Below are 21,171 nucleotides of genomic sequence, written 5' to 3'. Positions count from 1 at the left end.
GTAATCCTGACTATGCATGAGGCATAGGTAGGAGAACTGTGGTCTGGGGCTAGCCCTGGCAAAAGCAGCTTTGTCTTTAAAATAAAAAAACAAAAACAAAAAACTAAACCAGAAACCTTGCTGGGCACTGGAGGCTCATGCCTATAATCCTAAGTGCTTGGGAGGCTGAGATCTAAGGATCACAGTTCAAAGCCAACCTGGGCAGGAAAGTCCATAATATTCTCATCTCTAATAAACTAGTGGGGGAAACAAAGAGCCAGAAGAAAGCTGTGGCTCAAGTGGTAGCGTGCTAACCTTGAGCAAAAGAAGCTAAGGGAAAGCATCTAGGCTCTGTTAACAACAACAACAAACTATTCTCAAGCAAAAAGGCCTGTGGTTTGGAAGCCTGGCTCAAGTAGTATAGCACCTGCCTATCAAGTATAGGCTCTGAGTTCAAACCCCAGTGCTAGAATAGAATACTGAAATAAAAGAATAGGATAGAAAGAATAAACTAGAGAATAAATTAAACAGAACCTAAAGCTACCGTACAATTTAGCAATTCCATTTCTAGCTGTCTACTGAAGAGAAATAAAACCTACATCTACACAAAGATTTGCTCGCAAAGTTTCACAGCAGTATTATTTGCAGTTCTCTAAAAGTGAAAGCCACCCAATTTTACATGAAATGTTGAATGTGCAAGTAAGATGAACTAAGTCCATATAAGAGAAGCCATTCTTTGAAAGGAAGAGCACAGTAGTGAAACATGCCCACAGTGGAGGGCCTCTTCTCACCTGTGAGCTGTTTCACTCAGAGACAGGCTTGGTCACAGAAGGCCACATGTTGTGTGATGGCATCTGGACAAAATGTCCAGAGGTCATCAATCTATAGGGACAAAAACTGGGGCAGGATCTGCCTGGAGCTGGAGCTGAGATAAAAATAAAAGATCGATCTGAATTGATAGAAATGTCCTAACATTGGACTCTGATGATGATTATACAACTCTATATTTAGTAACAGTCCCTGAACCATCTGCTGAAAATGGATGGATTTTATGGTATGTAAATTATATCACATCAAGCCTTACCTTCTTGCAAAACAATGAACTCACAAGGAACAAACATTCATAAGAAAACACAGTTTATACATAAACTATGTGGTGGAATTGTGAATGCCTTTATACTATATTTTTCTATATACAATTTAAGGTATTTTTAAATAAGAAGAAAATAATAAGGAACATTTGAAAATTACTCTCTTGGTGGCTACTATAAAACTATGACATTAGGGACTGAGGAGAATCCACACAAGGTCACTTAGAGAAAGACACCGAATGCCTCTCTAGGAGCTAGCTGTCTCATTGGAATCAGTGACACATCTAAGAAAAGCAACTTCAATGTGCAAAGAAACCACAGAAAGGACACTGCAGAGGGAAATGCCATGGGGACCAACCGAAGCCCTCCACAACTGTGGTGGTCAATCACGGAGCAGAGGGGGTGTGGACAAACTCACCATGGAGATGAGAGGGGTCTCCCCTCCCTCTGAGGGGTCTCACTGGACCTCGCGCTTGTGAGCATACTAAGTGTGTGTACTAATTTGTTCATGCTGCTATAACAACAACAGCCCAATACCATAAAGTAGCCACCTGATTAACAATAGAACTGTATTTCTCACAGACTGGAGCCTGAGAAGTATAAGATCAAGACTGAAGCAATGTGCTTGTGGACAGCTTCTGTTAAGTGGGCAAAAGACCTCAGTAAGGACTCTTCTGCAAGGCACTAATCCCATTCAGAGTACTCCACCCTTGTGATGTAATCAACACCCCCACTCCACTATACTCCACTATACACTATACACACAATCTACACCTACATTAAGAATGCCATCTTCTGACCACAATAGCTCAAAAGCTATGTATGTACGTTCATATAAGACTATTGTCGACATATTGTCTACTGTCGACATTACATTTAAATTCCCAGACGAATTTTCTTTGGCATAGGCCACGTGGCTACTGTGTATGTTCGTGGTGCATTGTGCATTGTATATATGTCTACCTGACCTAGGGAAGGGAAAGAAAAACAGGGTGTAAGATATCACAAGAAATGTACACACTGCCCTACTATGTAACTGTACCCCTTTTGCACAGCACCTTGTCAAAATTTTTTTGTTTAATTAATAAATAAATATAAAAAAAGAATGCCATCTTCTGGGTTAAAAATTTTACTATGTAAATTTGGGGTAGGGAACAGAAGCATTCATATCCCAATGATAACAGCTTCGTCTTGCTTTCACTGCTTATACACCAAAAAACACTTTTAGAAAGTTTGTAATCAATATGTCCAGTCATATCAGTATTCTGCAATTGAATAGACAGGTCAATGAAGAGTATGTTAAGCCCCTGGCCCTTTCCACTTTTTTGTGTGTGCGGTTCCTAGTTGCCATGAGTTAAGCATTGTCCCCTAAACCTTGTAAACCCTAAGCCACAAGTCTTTCCTCCTAAGTTAATTTCCTCAGGTAGTTTGTCATGGCAAGGGGAAGTAACACAGCCCCCAACACAGAGCTTCCATACCCTCTCCCTCACTGAGCCAGGACTGTGTATTTGCCAAACGAGGAAACTCCCTCAAACCCCAAGGTCCAGAGTTTTTATTGAGTTTTCCTTATGTGTGTATGAATGATGTGACTCGTGGGTCACATGACTGAATGCATCCCCAGGTCTGTCTTTTCCCTGGAAGTAGGGAGACTGAGCCACTCATTATCCATCAAAGTTCCAAACCTCTAATCACAGGTTTGGTCATTCTGTCTAGTTCACAATGTGAATCATCTCCTCAGCAGGAGCTCAGGTATAGTTCAAGGATGCCCTGTGAATAATAAAGACTCTCAAATCTGTTACTGTGAGAACTCCAAGAATTTAAAGTAGCTGTTTCAGAAACCTAGGACAAAGGCCCACCAAAGTCTTTGTTATACAGCAACCACTTAAAATGCTGTTAAAAAATGTCTATGTCTGAATTGCACCAAGAGATTTTCATATAAATTTGTTCTCAGGAGAATTGTGCATGAAATAATTTTCAGATTCTCCCCAGATGATTCTGATATATTGAGGGTTTTTTTTGTCCCATTTGGACTGTTAAAGGGACAACAAAAGCAACAAACTGGGCTTCTTTTCTTTAGTGGCACTATGGGGGTTTGAAGAACTCAGACCTACGCACTTGCTAGGTCGGTGCTCTACCACTTGAGATACACCTCCAGGGTTTTTTATTCTGGTTGTCTTTGAGATAGGGTCTCCCCAACACCTCTCTCTCTCTCTCTCTCTCTCTCTCTCTCTCTCTCTCTCTCTCTCTCTCTCTCTCTCTCTCTTTCTGAGCCAGAACGCACCAAGATCTTATGTTCCTGCCATAGTTGAAATGACAGACATTCACCACAACACTCAACTGTTTCTGTTAAAATGAGGCTTCAGAACTTTTTTGTCCAGTCTGGTTGGAATCTCGATCATTGGATTATAGGCATGAGTCACTGTATCTGGCTTGAATTTCATATTCTTCTTCAAATGAATATTCTTATCAAATTCAATATTAGGGAATTTTGGAAACACATGCAAATTTGATATATTATTCTAGAAAGCTTCTCAGGGGGAAAACGGCATCCAGTAAATTAGAATTCTGCAAATTATTTTCTTGGCTTCTGTTTAGAGCATCTAAAACAAAATCATTTATGAAAGAAATTGCTTAGACCTTAGCATTTTCCACAAAGGTTTCCTGACAGGGCATGCAGTTCATTTGTATTTTGCAAGCACTTAAAATAAAAAGGGCAGGAGAGGAGGTGAACATAAACCACTCTGATCAGCCAAGGCTTTTGGCAACAAGGCTAGTACTCTACCACTTTGAGCTACAGCGCCACTTCTGATTTTCTGGTGGTTAATTGGAGAGAAGTCTCAAAGAAACTTTTCTGCCCAGGTTGGCTTTGAATGGCGATCCTCAGATCCCAACCTCCTGAGTAGCTAGGATTATAGGTGCAAGCCACTGACATCCAGCCAGACTTCTTTAACAGAACTTGATAACTCTGGTGGGGAAGGGGGTGGTATTTAGCTGCTACACCTCCCACTGAATTTACCCCTGTGCTATTTACAAAGTCAACTCAAGCTACTGTATGGACATTTTTTTTATCTAACCACCTGAGGAGTAACAAATTCAGGAAACTTCTCTTTCTGCCTCATACTGGACTAGGAAATAATTTTCTAAGCAAATTTCTTATTATTTATTTATTGTGTGGGTCCAGAGGTTTGAACTCAGGACTGGGATGCTGTCCTTGAGCTTTCCTGCTCAAGGTTGGTGCTCTACCATTTGAGCCACAGATGCACTTTCAGCTTTTCAACTTTTTTAATTGTAGATAAGAGTATCATGGACTGTTGGGGATTCAGTTTCGGCCATGAAGGGGGAAGGGCACAGAGCCCCCAAGATACTGCCCTTCCCCGCCAGCTCTGGGGTAGTGTGGGAGGAAGTTCCTCCCACCTTCTGGCCTCAACCGGAAGAGAAGCCCCCTGCCCTTGGGAGGCTAACACGTGTGTGCCACCATGATGGGGTTGTCCCGCCCACAAAGGAAGTTTTGTGATGTCACTTGATGGACATGGTCCTTAGCCTATGACTGGCCCTTTGGCCAGCCCCCTGTCTTTCCCACCATTACTTCTATATAAGTGCCTTTCCCTATTAAAGTTTTTGAGACGCATCCCACCACCGCAGCGTGTCCCTGATGCCTTCCTTTTCGCCCCCGCTCCTGGTAACATGTGAGGGGACTGGGGGGAGGGGAGGCTTCAGCAACCTTTCCTCAACTTAGTGCATGTCCATGTGAGTACGCCTTGGGCCTTCCGCCGGCAGAGGGCAAAGCCAAGTGCTCTTTCATAGATTTTGGGGTTACCATTCTCCCCGTGAGATCGGGGAGAAGGGGATCGTTCAGATCCCGACAATGGACTTTTCTGCCCAAGCTGGCTTTGAACCATGATCCTCATATCTCAGCCTCCCGAGTAGCCAAAATTATAGGTGTGAACCACCCGGACCCAGCAATTTTCTCTCTTTCTACATGAAGAGAAAAGAAAAGATTAATTTCAAATAATTCAAAGGTTAATTTCAAAAGTACTTTCCTAAGTACTACGTAGAAACACAAATTTGCCTTCAAAAAAGAAATTAAAGCAACCTAATAAAAAACTTCCATAACCCTGAAACTGGTCTGTTGGTCCCTCCCCAAGGTCTAAACTCTAGGAGGGTCAAGTTAGGCCCAGTCACTCACCCCCATATATCAATGAAGAGACATGGTCAAGGGCAGAGAAAAGAGGTTTGTAACATAGCACCAAGAGCCATGCAACAAGTGAGTAACCACTTGTTCCATGAGCACTTCCCCATATCTTCAGCCATCTTCCTGGGTCACACAGTGACTTCAGGTTGAATGGGGAGAAGTGGACAGGGAGTGAGAAAGGTACGCATGGATGTGATGGCCTGGTTGACCAGTATCCCACTGTTGACTCCTGAGGCCTGGCGCGTAGACTTTGACCTGTTCCCCTGTGGATGATAAGGCAGCCTATGTGTCTTCGGTCACAGATCCTTATCTGTGCATCCTGTTATTCCCAGGGCCCAAGGTGATAGTGGAGTGTCCACAGCACAAATGACTCAGGTCAAAGAGCAGAAATGCAAGAGGCTGGGGAGGGGGGAGGGGGGAGTCTAGCCTTTAGTGAATTCACAGGCCCAGCAAAAGTAGCTTTGAATTGCTGCATACAATTCAATCTTGGAAAATGCTTTGCATTCCAAACCTCTAGTCTTCAATTCATTTGTTTGTTCATTTGGCTGAAATGGGGTTTGAACTCAGGACCTCACTCACACTGGCTAGACAACTTTCCCATATGAGCAGTGCCCTGGGTTATTTCTAAGAGTCTTGATGAACCAACCAGCCCTGAGGATGAACACTACAGGAGATCAGTAAACATCCACATAAAGGCACAGCTAGGGGTGGTCGTCTAGAAACTAAGAGTTCCCAATTCACTCTGCATAGCCCAATTGTCTCCTACAATTATGGGAAGTGACAAGCCAGAGTTAAAGCTAAGGGTCCTAATCAAGCAGATTGCACAGTGTCACTCGGGTGGCTAAAGGTGCATATTAGCCTGGCTTTCCCACTCCTGTTCCTTTTCAAGACTATAAATAATTACAGTGATTTATCTTTGGAGTCGGCTGTGGTGAAGCCAACATAAAGATGTCGGGGCTTTAGCCCCGAAGTAAATAAAACAGTGAAATATATTTAGTAAGAGATCGTGTGAGGCACCTCGAAACAGAGGGAAAAGAAACCATTTCTGTGGGATTCGAGAACAATACAACACTCTAGCAAAAAAGAAACAGATGACAGAAGATAGAAATGGAGGGAGGGGGATGCTTGGTCACCCAAGTTCTCAATTCTATCCCTCAAGACAGGTCAGTTTCTCCAGCCTGCTTCTGCCCATTCGCAGCTTTCCTCCATTGGCACCTGTCCAGTTGAGCTCCTACTTAAGCTACTGAGGCTTCAGGCCTAGGGGAACATCTAAGTGGAGGCTCGCATGAAGAAGACAGGACAGTCTGCTAGTGATAAAGCAACTCAGGTGTTTTTTTTCTTCCTCCAACATGTAGTGGGGTTTCACCCTATGTATACCTGAGTTGTTTTCTTAAGTACGGAGACTTGAACTCATGGCGTTGGGCATACTACGCAAGTGCTTCACTACTGAGCTGCCTTCCTTGGCCCCAAACTGGACATTTAGAATATAAACAGACAGGTGAACCAATGAGTGAGTGTGCTGGGAATGGCCTGGGGGTAGGACCTTGGCTTTGGGTTCACGGAGACATAGCATGGGGGCTTCCCCCTGCGTGAGCTCTACTCCCCCACCCCATTCCTGCCATCACTCCCCCATGTGGTTGTTCTTGCTTTCACCATCATGTCCTCCCGGGGGCTAGATGCAAGTCACGTCCGTCCACCCTCAGGTTTTTTCCCGGATGAGAAGGCCTTGATGTTTTTCAGTAGTTGACCCACAGAAGCATTCATCCTGTGGGTGAGATTCCTCCGCCACGCCAATCATTCCTCTGTCTTCAGCTATGGGGTCCACATTTTCCACTGGTGATGTAAATGAAAACTTTATGCACTATATATCTGGGCCACTTAACACAGGCTATGTTTATTTATTTATTTAGTTGACCCACCGGAAGGCTTGAACTCAGGGCGTCAAACTCTTGCTTGGCTTGTTTGCTTACGGCTGGCATTCTACTACTTGAGCCAAGCCTCCATTGTGTGTGTGTGTGTGTGTGTGTGTGTGTGTGTGTGTGTGTGTGTGTGTGTAATAGTGGGGATTGAACCCAGGCTTCCTGCATGCTAAGCAAACTCTCTGCCATAGGAGCCATGGCCCCACCCTACAGCGAGGCCATGTTCTAAGAACTGCCTTGTCAGGGAATTTCATCACCGTGTGAACATCATAGAGTATGTTCACACTACAATGGTAGAGTGTGCTACCCTGTCGGTCCACCATCCATCCATCTGCCTAACAACCCATCTATCTACTCATCTATCATCCACTCACCTATGCTTTCATCCATCCTTCCATCCTCCATCATCTATCCATCCACCATCTTTCTCCCACCAATCCATTCTCCCATTCATCCATCCATCCATCTACCCATCCATCCACCCATCTACTCATCCATCCTCCATCCTCCTATTCATTCATCTATCAATCTATCTACCTACCCATTCATCCATACATATATACATCCTTCCTCATTTATTCATCTACCTATTCATTTATCCATTTTCCATTCGCCCATCTATCCATTCACCCAGCCATCCATCATCCAGCCAGCCATCCACTTACCCGTCATCCATCTATGCATGCATTCATCCATCCATTCATCTACCACCCATCTGTCTGTCTATCTTTCTATGTGATGGAAAATGACTTAAACTAAAAACACTTACCTTTCCCCCTGGCAGCCATATCTTAGAACTGCCCTGGCTGTAGTCCTCTATGAATCATTTCCCCTCCTCTTTCCCTCTCCTCAAACATACCCAGTGGCTGTAGAAGAGATAATCTGTGAACTGAGGGCCACACCATTTGCTGACACATCTGCTAAAAACAGATGCTGGTGTTGTGGGGGGGGGGAGGAGATAAGATTCCATCTCTGCACAAAGAGCCCATTCCCCTGTTCCCCCTCCCATGACAAACTACCCCAGCCCCCTGCCCCGCCTGCATCCATTGCCTCTGCCTAATTAAAAGAGACCTCAGTTGTGAGAGAGGAAGACTCTGACATCCCTCATAGACATAAAACTCTGCTGGTGTGTTGACTTTGCTTTCTGCCCATTTCTTATGCTGATATTCTCATGGTCCAGTCGACTTATACTCGCTATCTCTCATGTCTGCTATGATCTATTGCTATCATCTCCACGATCTGCAGGGGGCGCTGCACTGCTGGGCTCTCAGCTTGCACATTGGAAGCTCTTTGGCTCCTTCAGCATCTTAAGGGAAGAATAAAGGCACGCCTTTGGACTGCTATCGGCTCTGCTAGGCACCTCAATGTCGGGAGCTCGGCTCTTTTTCACTGAACTATATCTTCTTCGAGGTTAATAGTCACACAGTCAATATGATCCTATTTTTATTAATATCAGGTAGGATTAGAATTAGTTGTAGAATTGCCAAGGATTTTTTTTTCCTGTTTTCATGAATATATGAAGGTTTGTAACACAGGGTTAAGGTGGAAGCTTTGCTTTAGAAAGGCCACAGGAAAAAGTTCTTTCCTGGTCCTTTTTCCTCCAACATGGCCTGTAGCCTTCATCCTCATGGTACAATGAGATAGTTGCTGCACCAGCCATCATATCCATGCTCCTGGAAACAGGCAAACCACACAAGCACATGGTCTGTTAAGGATTTCTCCTCCCCCCACCCCAGAAGCTGGGCAGTTAACACTAAGGTATGGACCAGACCTTGCCACATTGCTACTCACAAGTAAGAGCAAAGCTGGGTGATCTGAGCTTGGTCCTACATTGCTTATTCTCCAGTTAAATAGCAGCACTGGCGGGCATTTTCTTCGCAGTTAAAAGAAAAAAATCTAAGATGAAAGATCCAGATTTATTTGACAGAGAGGACGAGGATTTAATGGTGAAACAGTGCATTTCTCTGGATAAGATGAATGCTTTCCCCGAGTTCATGTCAAGGTCGTTGGACAGTCATTCTTTGATGGATCCTGGCCACTTGGCTGCGAGGCTCTGGGCCGGGGCGGGTGGGGCTCTCGAAGGGCCTGAGGGGCCCCCGAGCAGTGGCAGTGGTTGCTTTGCTGAATGGTTGAACCCTCACACTTCTGTGGATGGTGCGGCTCAAATCTGGGAGTTCCCGAGGGCCCCACTCCTTTTCTTCAATTCCCAGACTCCTTTGCAGTCCCTCCTCCACCCTTGCCCTCAAATTCTCTGGAATCTTCCCTCGGCCTTACCCTGCAGCCCAACCATGGCCTCAGGAATGTGATCTTTGCCAGAACATTCTATGAAACATTCTACAAATCTAGAGAGACAGCCTCCACGGACAACACCGTGCTTACTGAGAGGTTTGTGCAGGGTTTTCTTTTCTTTTCTTTGTTTCTTCTTTTGTTTAGTTAAGACACCTCTGTCAAGTATATGGGGTTCTCTTAAGTAACTTTCGTGATCTTTAGAAGCTTCAGTGAGCCTTAGAGAAGGTATTAATAAAGACAAAAACAACAACACAGTCTACATTCGCTTTGAACTTCAGAAGTTGCACTGAAATCCATAGTATTTGAAATATTAATATGCTGAAGGATAAAATAACATCGAGTAACTATTTCACAATGCCGATCATTTATGTTCATAATTGTGTTTTAGGAATTCTTTGGGTTTGGTTGTTGCTGTTTATTTTGTGTGTGTGTGCTAGTACTGGGACTAGAACTCAGGGCCTGGGGGCTGCCCTTTAGCTTTATTCACTCAAGATTGCTGCTCTACTCCTTCAGTTACCATTCTACCTCTGGCTCTGTGGTGGTTAAACTGAAACAGGAGTCTCACAGACTTTTCTTGCCCTGGCTGGCTTTGAATCTTGATGCTCCGATCTCAGCCTCCTGAGTAGCCAAGATTATAGGCATGAGCCACCAGAGCCCAGCCTGGATAGAAAAGTTTGGTTGACTCCATCTCACTCAAATAGCCTGTGCCTGTTATCCCAGATGCGAGGGAAGCACAATGTCTGGGTGAGCGGCCTACACCTGTCACCTGTCACTCCAGTGACTCAGAGAAACACAAGCAGAGAGATAGCAGCTCAAGATGGCCTGTAAAGAATGCACTGTCCTATCCTAAAAATAACCAAGCTAGAAAGACGGCTCAAGGTCACGTGGCTGCCTAGCAAGCTATATTCAAACTCCAGTAGTATGAAAAGAACAGGGAAGAGAGGCAGGGCCTTATGCTAAATTTGTCTTGGCCTTGGATGTAGCTATGGACCAAGGCTTACACCTGCCAAAATCCACAAGGTGGCATAATATAGACTCAGGAAGAGGAAAGTCTTTGCGCATGTGCTAGAAGGAGGCGCTGTGGAAAGAGCGAGCAATTGGCTGTTGCTTCTTGTATTCAGTAGAAGCCAAAATGGTTCATCAGTAGCATCTTGATTCAAATTGACCTTCTGTTTTGTTTTTGTTGTTGTTGTTGTTGTTTGAGACAGCATCTCTCTATAGAGCCAGGCTGGCCTTGAACTCAAGATTCTCCTCCTTCAGACTCTCAAATGTTAGGATTAGAAGTGTGAACCATCACATTACTTGACAATGTTTTCCAAAAAGAAGACATACTATGAATACATTTTGATTTGGGTACTACATGAGAACATGCATCTCTAGTTATTCTAGTGGTTGCAATAAGAAAATGCAAACCAAGTATTAAAAGCAAGTTTGGAGCCGGTTGAAAATGATAGACAAAGAAGGTGAGTTCATGGATGCATTGCAGCCAGCAAAGAATATCTTTTGCATTGTGTGTGTGTGTGTGTGTGTGTGTGTGTGTGTGTGTGTGCACGAATGCACATGTGCACACAGCTAGGTAAGTGCTCTGTCACTGAGCTACACTCCTCCTTCTTGGAGGAAAGTATCTTCTTTAGTAGTGGGAAAGCCTAACCCCTATTGTGTTTATCAACAACTTGAATAAAAAAGGCTTTGACTATTAAAAGTTTGAGTAGCCCAAAACTAGGAGGGGCAGCTAATATTGAGCAACGTGACCAAAACTCAAAATAGTCTCAATCACCCAAAAAACAAAAGTCAATATAACTGCTAAAAGAGTAATGTCAGCCAGGCCAGGGGGCTCATACCTGTTATCCTAACTACCCAAGAGGCTGAGAGCCAGAGGATCACAGTTGCGTGCCAGCCTAGGAGGAAACAGTCACTAGACTCCATCTCCAAAATAACTAGCAAGACCGGGCACTGGTGGCTCATGCCTGTAATCCTAGCTCCTCAGGAGGCTGAGATCGGAGGATTGCCGTTCAAAGCCAGCCCAGGCAGGAAAGTCCATGAGACTCTCATTTCCAAATAATCACAGAAAAAGCCAGAAGTGGTGCTGTGGCTCAAGTAGAACAGTTCTAGCCTTGAGCAAAAGGAGCCCAGGGGCAGCACCCAGGCTCAGAGTTCAAGCCCCAATACTGGCAGTAATACTAATAGTAATAATAATAATAATAATAATAATAGCAAGAAGGTGGGCTAGAGGCAAGGCTCATGTGGTAAAGCACTAGCTTAGCAAATCGGAGGCCTTGTGTTGAATTCTAGAGCAAGACAACTATACCCACTTGCCTGGATTCCCCCCAATTCCCTCTTTCCATCTTCCCCTTTCTCTTGTTCCCCTCTCTTCTGAACAGAGACTCTTTCCTAGTGACAGGCAGGTGACCACTGGTCACGGTTCAAGACAGCTCTGTGAAACACCTCTGAAGATTCATGTTATGAAACTGCTTAGTAACACAGGCACAGGACCTTGTCTTATTCATGGACCTTGTCTTATTCATGGCACCGCCATTCCGGGCACTTTCGTAGTATTTACTGAATGGCTGTTCAAAGCAGAGGCTGCCAGCATTCCCAGCTACTTAGAAAACAAAAGGACTGGCACAGAATAAAGGTCCGTGTGTGCTCCCTGGGGTGCCACAGCTGGCTCCTGGGGGGATAGAATACAGAGCCATGCAGACCCACCAGCCCAGCCGCCTTCCCCACCCACAGTTACCCCAATCCCTCCTCATCTGACTTTGGCTAGAGGGTTCTCAAAGGACACTGCCATCCGTACTGAGGAAACGAGCTAATTGAGTCAATTAGTTTAATACTGAGGTCATTTCAATTCATTAGGCATGTTTAGAAGTTCACTTGTAACTTGCACACTTTGGCTCCTGGTTCTTTGTAGTGTACTAATAGGATTAAATCTGACAGGAGTCCCAGGAAGAGAGGCCGCCTGCAAAATCAGACTCCAGTCCAATGCCGGCTTGAACTCTACAAGGCACTTTGCCACGCTGAAAAGCAGGATATTCAGCGATTTTGTGCATCTTCTCCATGATAGAATTTTTTTTTCGTATGGAGAAAAAAAAAAGTCAGGTTGCATTTGAAAATAGCTGAGCTGGGTGGGTCAGAATTGCTAGCATTTAAAAAATGTGAAAAACATCCTTAATATAGTCATTTGTGACTAACCCCGTGGGTGTTTCACCCCGGGCAAGACAATAAACTCCTCACTGAAAGTCAGGGATGTTGTTTGTTTTTTTTAACTTAAAAGTTTGAAACTTTGATATATGTTTATTTGTTTTAGAAAAAGAAAATCCCAGAAATTACTCAAAGTTTTTCTTAGGAAGAGGCTGTTGATGGAAAACTAGGCATGTAAAAGTTCAGTGTGTGTGTGTGTGTGTGTGTGTGTATGTGTGTGTGTGTATGTGTGTGTGTGTGTGTATGTGTGTGTGTGTGTGTGTGTGTTGGTCCTAGGGCTTGAACTCAGGGCCTACGTGCTATCCCTCAGTTTCTTTTGCTCAAGGCTAACTCTCTACCACTTAAGGCATAGCTCCACTTTGGGTCTTCTCAGGAGTTTATCAGAAATAAAAGTCTCACCGACTTTCCAGCTCAGGGTGGCTTTGAACCACAATCCTAACATTTCAGCCTCCTGAGTAGCCAGGGGCACCAGTGCGAGCCACTGGCATCTCACTTAAAGCCTTTTGAGTGAAGCTGGGTGCCTGTGGCTCATGCCTGTCATCCTAGCTTCTTGGGAGGCTGAGATTTGAGAATCACAGTTCAAAGCCAGCCCAGGCAGGAAAGTCTGTGAGACTCTTATCTCCCATGCACTACTCAGGAAAAGCTGGAAGTGGCACTGTGGCTCAAGTGGTAGAACACTAGCCTTGAGCAAAAAGAAGCTCAGGGACAGTGCCCAGACTTTAGTTCAAGCCCTAGGAACTGCACAAACAACAAAAAACCTTTTAAATGAATTTTTAAAAAAAAAGTTTAATGAGCAAATGAGAAAAATATAAGTCAACACGCCTACTAAATTTTACCTTTATCTCACTTTGTTTCGTGTGGGTGATGGGATTTGAATTCAATGCCTCTCACTTTGGTTGCTGCTTAGGTTTTTCTGCTTAGGGCTGACACTCTACCACGTGGACCGTGGGTTTTTACTGGTTAAGTGGAAATAAGTGTCTCAGAGACTTTTCTGACCCAGGCTGGTTTATGAACCATGATCCTCAGATCTCAGCCTCCTGAATAGCTAGGGGTTACCAAGTGTGAGCCACTGGTGCCCAGCTCAAATTTCTCTTTCAACAATTAAATGGTGTGTTCATGACTTCATTGAACTCCACTGCATATTTACAGCAAATGCCAAGGGCACCACCAAGCTGTGGCACGAAGAAATACTCAGAGACCCCAAGTGTCCACTTCCTGCAAGTCAAAACAAGAGCTCACGTGGCAGTCACATGCCAGGGACTTTCTGAGGATTGTTTGTTGTTGTTGTTTTGTTTTGGGTTGTTTTTTGTTTTGTTTCGTTTTGGTTTTGGTTAGGGCTTGAACTCAGGGCCTGGCTCTGTCTCTGAGCTTCTTTCTTCAAGGCTAGTGCTCTACCATGTCGAGTCACAGCACCACTTCTAGTTTCTGGTGGTTAGAGGTAAGAGTCTCTTGGACTTTCTTGCTCGGGCTGCTTCGAACTGCAATCCTCAGATCTCAGCCTCCTGAGTAGCTTGGATTACAGGCGTGAGCCACCAGCACCCAGCTTCTTTCTGAGCATCTTATGAACAGCGTGTTGCTGTTACACAGTGCATCATTTTGTGGGTACTCAGTATCAAACTCCTCTACTGGTGAGGTGATGAACGCATGGAGAAGCCACCGCCATGCTGGCTGCGGGCACCAGATGGGGGAGGGGATGGCTCATTTCTGTCACAGCTCTGGGCTACCTGAGGACCTGTGCTGTTAGCCACACACACCTGCTCCTGTGCCACACAGAAAGGCCAATGTGGTGCCCAGGCCAATATCTGTACTCTTCTGCATAATCCACCTGCTCAATGCAGTGTGTGTGTGTGTGTGTGTGTGTGTGTGTTTTCACACGTGTGAACGCATGTGGTTTGAATTCAGGGCCTGGGCTCTGTCCCTTAACATGTTTTGCTCAAGACTCTACCATTTAAGCCACAGCTCCACTTTTGGCTCCCCCCCCCACCCCCCGCCCCGATGGTGGTGGTTAAATCGAAAGTAGCAGTCTGGCTTTGAGCATTAATCCTCAACTCTCAGCCTCTTGAGTACCTAGGATTACCGGCATGAGCCATTGTCCCCCCAGCTAATGTTGTTTTTCTTTAAAAAGTACAAAAGAAAAAGCTGTAATGGTTCTTCTTTCCTGGGCACCCTGATAAATGGTCCAAAGATAGCGAAGGGTATATGATAGAAATGAAGCCAAGACCAGGCTGGTTCACAGGGGCTTTCGGTCCCATAGGAATGAACAGATGCCAGGAGCAGAGTTATAGTCTCTTCTTCTGACATGGCATCTTGGAAACACAGTGGATTCCTCTCACCTTGGGTCATTAACACTTCTCCCATCTGAGAGCAACAGGAAAGGGTGACATGGGCGGAGATGTGTTATACTCACAAATTGACATGTTGTATTTGAGATCCTTTTGTACAACTACTTAAATATAATATAAAAAGGGTAAAAACAAGTAATGCTAAAACAGCAAAAATAAAACCTTTAAGACTCAATTAAAAGATGTGTGAAATTAAATAATGCAAGCCCACAAGTTTAATAAGAAATTGCCTTTTAAAAAATACCCAAGGGCTGGGGATAGCCTAGTGGCAAGAGTGCCTGTCTCGGATACATGAGGCCCTAGGTTCGATTCCCCAGCACCACATATACAGAAAACGGCCAGAAGTGGCGCTGTGGCTCAAGTGGCAGAGTGCTAGCCTTGAGCGGGAAGAAGCCAGGGACAGTGCTCAGGCCCTGAGTCCAAGGCCCAGGACTGGCCAAAAAAAAAAAAAAAAAAAAATACCCAAATGATATTTTTCCCATTTGAGAATATTTCTCCCATTTGAACAATCAGCATGCATTCAACGTGATCACTAATTGAAGCTGTATTTAAAATCAAAATGAAAAATGAAAGAAATTAAAGTCTAAGAGAGTTTGATACTCAGGGTGACTCAAAGTGGCAGGATTTATGGTTTTCAAGGCTCAGCTAACCAGACACCTATTACCTTCAACTTCATGGCCAGCTTCCGAGTTTTAAATGGCATTAAATGAAAACATAGATTATTCCTTGAGATGCAGACTCTCTCGTTGCTTTAATATGGACTCTCATTGTTTTAATTCTCGATCCAGGAACATATCAATTATATATCCAAGTCATATCAGTATTTTGAGATGCTTTTCAATGACTGGTTTGTCAATAATTAAAAGAGGAATGGATACTAAAGCCAACTTTCTAGAGATTAATCTTTTTTTCTTCTTTATTGTCAAAGTGAAGTACAGAGGGGTTACAATTTCATATGAAAGGCAGTGAATACATTTCTTATCCAACTTATTACCTCCTCTCTCATTCCTCCCTTCCCCCTCCCCCTTCCCCCCCTATCCATGGGTTGTACAGTTGGTTTACACCAAATGGTTTTGTAAGTATTGCTGTTGCAATGGTTTGAGAAGACATAATCTTACTAGGCTTCTATAAGGAACAAAAACATATCTAATTTTTAGAAGAAGGAAGTAAATTTGCCTCAAATTGCCCAGTAGGTGTCACTGTTTAAAAGTATTGGTGAAAGCTTTTCCTACAGAACTCTGTGTGAAAAGTCCAACCACTAAAAAAAAAAAGAAACAATTTTGAATGACTTACAATCTGGTCAAACCCACAAAGGGAATGCTTATAAATCAACACTTTCAATTTGTAATTCAAAATAGGAACTTAAAAAAAAATTAAAAAACACCAAAATATCAACATAAGTTGTTATTGTTACCATTAGAGAAGGAGCAGGAGCAGGGATCCATTTGCAAGTGATTCCACTTTGGCTACATCTTAAGCAACTTTTAAGGGGGGGGGGGGAACAAACCCATAACTGGGTTCTTAAGAAAAAAAGAGAGAGAAAGCTCTGTCTGGCTGGTTATGGGCTGAATAATTATTCCTCCTGCCTAAAAAGAAAAAAAAATTGTATTCACACACACTATAACAGCCTCCTCCTCCCACCCACAGATCCACAGACTCGGGTACTTCACAGGTGTCCATGGGCCCTGAAAATAAATCACAGAGACTGGGGTGCCACTGAACCCTGGGGAGACGGGACCAGGACACGCAAGGCCTCCCTGTGTATGTAATTCATATGTATTATACTATAACATACATAATTACTATTACCACGAGGGCTGATGACTGGACTGGGCCTGAGAAATAGCAGACACTTGGCCACGTTGATCCCCAAACTCGCAGGGCTGTATTGGGAGTAGCTTAGTCGGAGTCTCACTCCCAGGACTGCGAGGAGGGGCACTCCTGAATTTTGCTTGAAGTCATGAATTGCTCTCGTTGAAAACAAGAAAAAAAAAAAAAAAGAAAAAAAAAGGAAGGGAGGGAGGGAGGGAGGCAGGGTGGGAGGGAGGGAGAGAGGGTGGGAGGGAGGGAGGGAGGGTGGGAGGGAGGGAGGGAAGAAGGAAGGAAGGAAAAAGTATTTCACATTCTAAGGCTGCAAGTTCGCACTCCATTAAGCTTAATTGCACAGTGAACTTTGGGCCACGAAAAGAAAAACATGAGATGTTATTTCAGGGTTTGAGCAGAAGCTGGAATTGGGCCAAGACCCCCGCCCCCCTCCCCAGCCACCTACCCCCACCCCCACCCCCGCGCTGCTCGGTCTGAAGTCCGCGCGGCGTAGGGCTGCGCTTCTTTCGACCAGAAATCAGAATCCTAATTTTCACCGTGTGGTGTGTTCACTAAAATCTCTTTTTTTTTTTAAGCAGAATGTAATAATAAAAAAGGCTACAGAAAAAGTAAGTCCTACCAGGAGTGGGGTTCGAACCCACGCGGACACATGTCCATTGGATCTTAAGTCCAACGCCTTAACCACTCGGCCATCCTGGTGCAGACGCACAGTGCTCCTCCAGCTCTTCCTACAAGGCTCTCCGCCGGCTTCCTCGCCCGGCCCCTCCCTCAGGAATGCTGGGCCGCCAGGGCCGCCGAGGCTCCCGGGCTCGCTCAGCCCGAGCTAGAGACGCCTCTTTGGCGTGTGCCTCCGCTTTCCTCCGCCATAGCTCACTGTTGCGCCGGGACCGCCGTGGCAGCCGGAGCAACTGCAGCGGAGCCGGGCTCCCCCGGGCGGAGGAGCCGGCGACGCTAGGCGGGCGGCGGAGCGATTCGCGCCGGGCTCGGGGCCCCGCCCGCGCGGCTTTCAACTCGAGAGGCGCGCGGGCGCGGCAAACCAACAGAAATACGAGCGAACTTCCTGGGTCTCGGGCGGGATGTTTGGAGAAGCCGGGCCGGGGGGGTCAGGGTTGGGGCCCCGGAGGGCGGCGTTGGGTTTGTCGTGTTCTGAGTAGAACAACCTTCAGGGGTTCGGAGGCAGGAGGCATGGTCTTGAGAAACAGTTTGCCTCGGACTTTGCTGTCCAGACTGACTTCAAACCACCATCTATGGCTAGATAGTGGCTAGGATTACTGGTGGGAGCCCTTGGCGCCTAGCCTCAGTTTCCCCTTTTGAGATTTAGGTCCACCTCAGTCCTGTCACCTTACCCTTTTTAAGCTTCTCCTGTTTTCTGACCTCCTTTCTCTCAAGGAACAACCTCTCTCTCTCTCTCTCTCTCTCTCTCTCTCTCTCTCTCTCCTCTCTCTCTCTCTCTCTCTCTCTCTCTCTCCCCCCCCCCCCCCACTCCCCTCCTTCTAGGTCTTTTATTTTGTATCTCCCTTTCGTTCACGCCTCGGCATTCTCTCCTGCAACTGTGTCTGGGCAGCCTTTCCCATCTGCAACCCAGAAGGAAAGCACTTCTGTTGTGGAGTCACTTCCAATACTGATCATTCGCTAAGGCGGACGGCCCAAGTACCAGACCCTCCCTCCCGGTGGGGGGTGGGGAGGGGGGCATTTGAACAAACAGGAGATTTCTTTCATCTCCCTGACAATTTACTTTCCTTAGAGCATGTCCCAGCAGCTTGCCACCGGGGAGCATTTCTTGTTTGACAGGTTTCTTCTATCAACAACCTTACAGAGAGGGGGTGAAGACTCTGGGGAGAGACCTTGTTACCTCATCTGTGTCCTTTTAAGGGTGCATAAGACCAGGGTAATGCACGGAGCAAGGCAAAGGTATGAGCTAGCCAAACATTCCTGGAGCAAGAGAAATTCTTGCTGCCTCTGTCAGTGGAGCCTGAAATCGGATCTTTGATGGAAGGGTGGCATTCCTGGTGTTTGATCTCTACCCCTCAGAGATTCTTGGCTGCTTTTGTCAAAACCCGAGTGGTTTTGTTTTAGGGGTGTCTGTGTGTGTGTGTGTGTGTGTGTGTGTGTGTGTGTGTGTGTGTGTGTATGTACTGGGGCATGAACTCAGAGGCTGGGCGCTGTCTCTTAGCTTTTCCACTCAAGAATGGCACTCTACCACTTGAGCCACACTTCCACTTGAGGCTTTTAAAAAAATATTATTCTTTTTTTGGTAGTTAATTGGAGGTAAGAGTCTCACAGACTGACCTGCCCAGGCTGACTTCAAATTGTGGTCCTCAGCTGCCTGAGTAGCTAGGATTGCAGGCATGAGCCCCCCAGTTCCAAGCAAAACCCAGGGTTTTGAAAGGGTTGCCGGGAGGGCTGCTGGGGGAAGCAGATCTGCAGGGCGAGGGGAAAAACCGGGGCCTTGCCACCAGCTGAGCTCACAGCTCCAAGCGAGGGCAGGGTAAAGCCTTCCAGCCCCCTTGCCTTTGACTCTTTCAGGCAAGCTGTGGCTCGCAGCAGCCCTTTTCCTTTTCCCAGCGGCCAGGTGGGAGGGTATGTGGCACGGAGTAGACCTTGTGGAGTTGTGGGTGAGTTGTGGGGTGGGGTGGGGTCGCCCTGACTTACAGGAGTGCACTGGGACATGTCAAACCCTTCTCACCTACAGCAACTTCAGTGGCCAGGGGCACTGGAAATGACAGAGACCTCGCGCGCCTGCGCGACGTAGTATAGCTGTAAAGAAGGGAGAATGTGGTAGGACTCCAATAAGAATGCACAACCTGGTGTGGTTGAGAGCAGGTGGTGAGGCATTTTACACAAATTACTCTGCTACATGCCGTGTGTGTATGTGTATTAGTGATCAAACCATAGGTAAGGCAAAATAAACTACCACTGAGCTATATCCCCAGCCCCCAATCTTTAATATATATGTATATATACATATCTATCTATCTATCTATCTATCTATCTATACCTACATATATTCTTTTGTATAGTTGGGAGAATAAAAAGGAAAGAAAATCACTTGCAGGTGTAAACAGTTTTACAACTTCCCTTTCACTCATTGTGAGTCTGGGCTTTTCTTAAAGCATTCCCCCCCCCCCCCCCGCCTCCCCCTCCACTCTGCCTCCTGGCATCTCCTCCAAGCCTCTGCTTCCTCAGACAGGCTTGGCTTCAGTGCTGGAGCCTCACACTTTCGTTGCCTCCGGTCGGCTCATCGGGCCAGTGCTAGGATTTGGTGGTACCGTCCTCACCGGTGGAGGCTTGGACCCACAGGAGGGGCGAGTGTTGGAGTCAAGAAGGTGCATGCAGCCCTGTGAATGGACAGATGTCTTTCTTGAAGAAATGAGTTTCACCCTTTTAAGACTAGAGGAGTTCACTCCAGGCCTTGGTATGACTAGAAAATAAAGCAAAGCTATTGTTTTAAAATAAATAGCAAGGCATTGGAAATTGTTATCTTAAAAGGCATATTATGACTCCATGATGTCACTGGTCAGGCCTGTTGGGGCGGGGGCAGGGGCTCAAGCCTGTAATCTTAGCTCCTTGCAAGGAGATCAGAGGATCTGTTTGAGGTCAGTTTAAGGAGGGAAGAGAAAGTTTGCCACACTCCATCACAACCAATGTCCCGGTGAGGCTGCATAGGCCAGCGAAAAGCAAGATCACAGGCCATTCTTAGCCTAAGCAGAAAAGGGAGACTTCGTTTCAAAGGAGGAGCTGCAGAATGGTTCGGTGTTAAGAGTGCCCACCTCAAGTACTACTCCCCCCCCCCCAATCTATATATCTAAATCTATATCTGTGGCTGACCTTTGAAATACTCTAAGTCTTCTTTCTGACATTTCTGGACTTGTCTTCTATCCGCTGCGGCTGGGCTGGGCCCGTGAGGCCTCTGGAGATTTCTTGTATATGTTGAAATCGCTTTTGCTTTCTGGAGAGCTGTTCTTACTCGTGACTGGTTCTTTCCATTCCCATGCTAGGTGACATTTGTGCCTGCAATTTGCAGCATTGCCACAAGGTCGTCTTTTTGCCCAAAGTCACCTTTCTGAGTTAGCCAAGTGAGGGTTTCCAGTGTGTGGTTAGCTAACGGCAGCACTTCCTGGGGACCCTGGAGCACTGCTTTTTGGAGGAATAAGCTGTATTTTCTTCACTGTGGGGCATGGATGTCATAGGCCAGGAGGCCTGCAGGCCAGGGAAGGCGGGGAGGAGCACGGGACATCTCTCTCCAGGGCTGTGATCTAACTTGGACAATTTCCCAGCACCCCACGGGGCCCTTCGGGGCCCTTCGGCCTCCTGGTCCAGGAGGAAGCGAAGAA

At 45.8% G+C, this 21,171-nt stretch overlaps 1 non-coding gene across 1 annotated transcript; it reads right to left on the bottom strand.

Moving 5' to 3' along the window:
* Positions 1 to 17,453: 17,453 nt before the first annotated feature.
* On the bottom strand, positions 17,454 to 17,536 carry Trnal-uaa. The gene has a single exon. It is a non-coding gene; the product is annotated as a tRNA-Leu (tRNA).
* Between the last annotated feature and the right edge of the window lie 3,635 nt (positions 17,537 to 21,171).

Source organism: Perognathus longimembris, chromosome 9, assembly GCF_023159225.1.
Source record: "Perognathus longimembris pacificus isolate PPM17 chromosome 9, ASM2315922v1, whole genome shotgun sequence".
Classification (NCBI taxonomy): Eukaryota; Metazoa; Chordata; class Mammalia; order Rodentia; family Heteromyidae; genus Perognathus; species Perognathus longimembris.
This window is presented reverse-complemented; position numbering and strand designations above follow the sequence as displayed.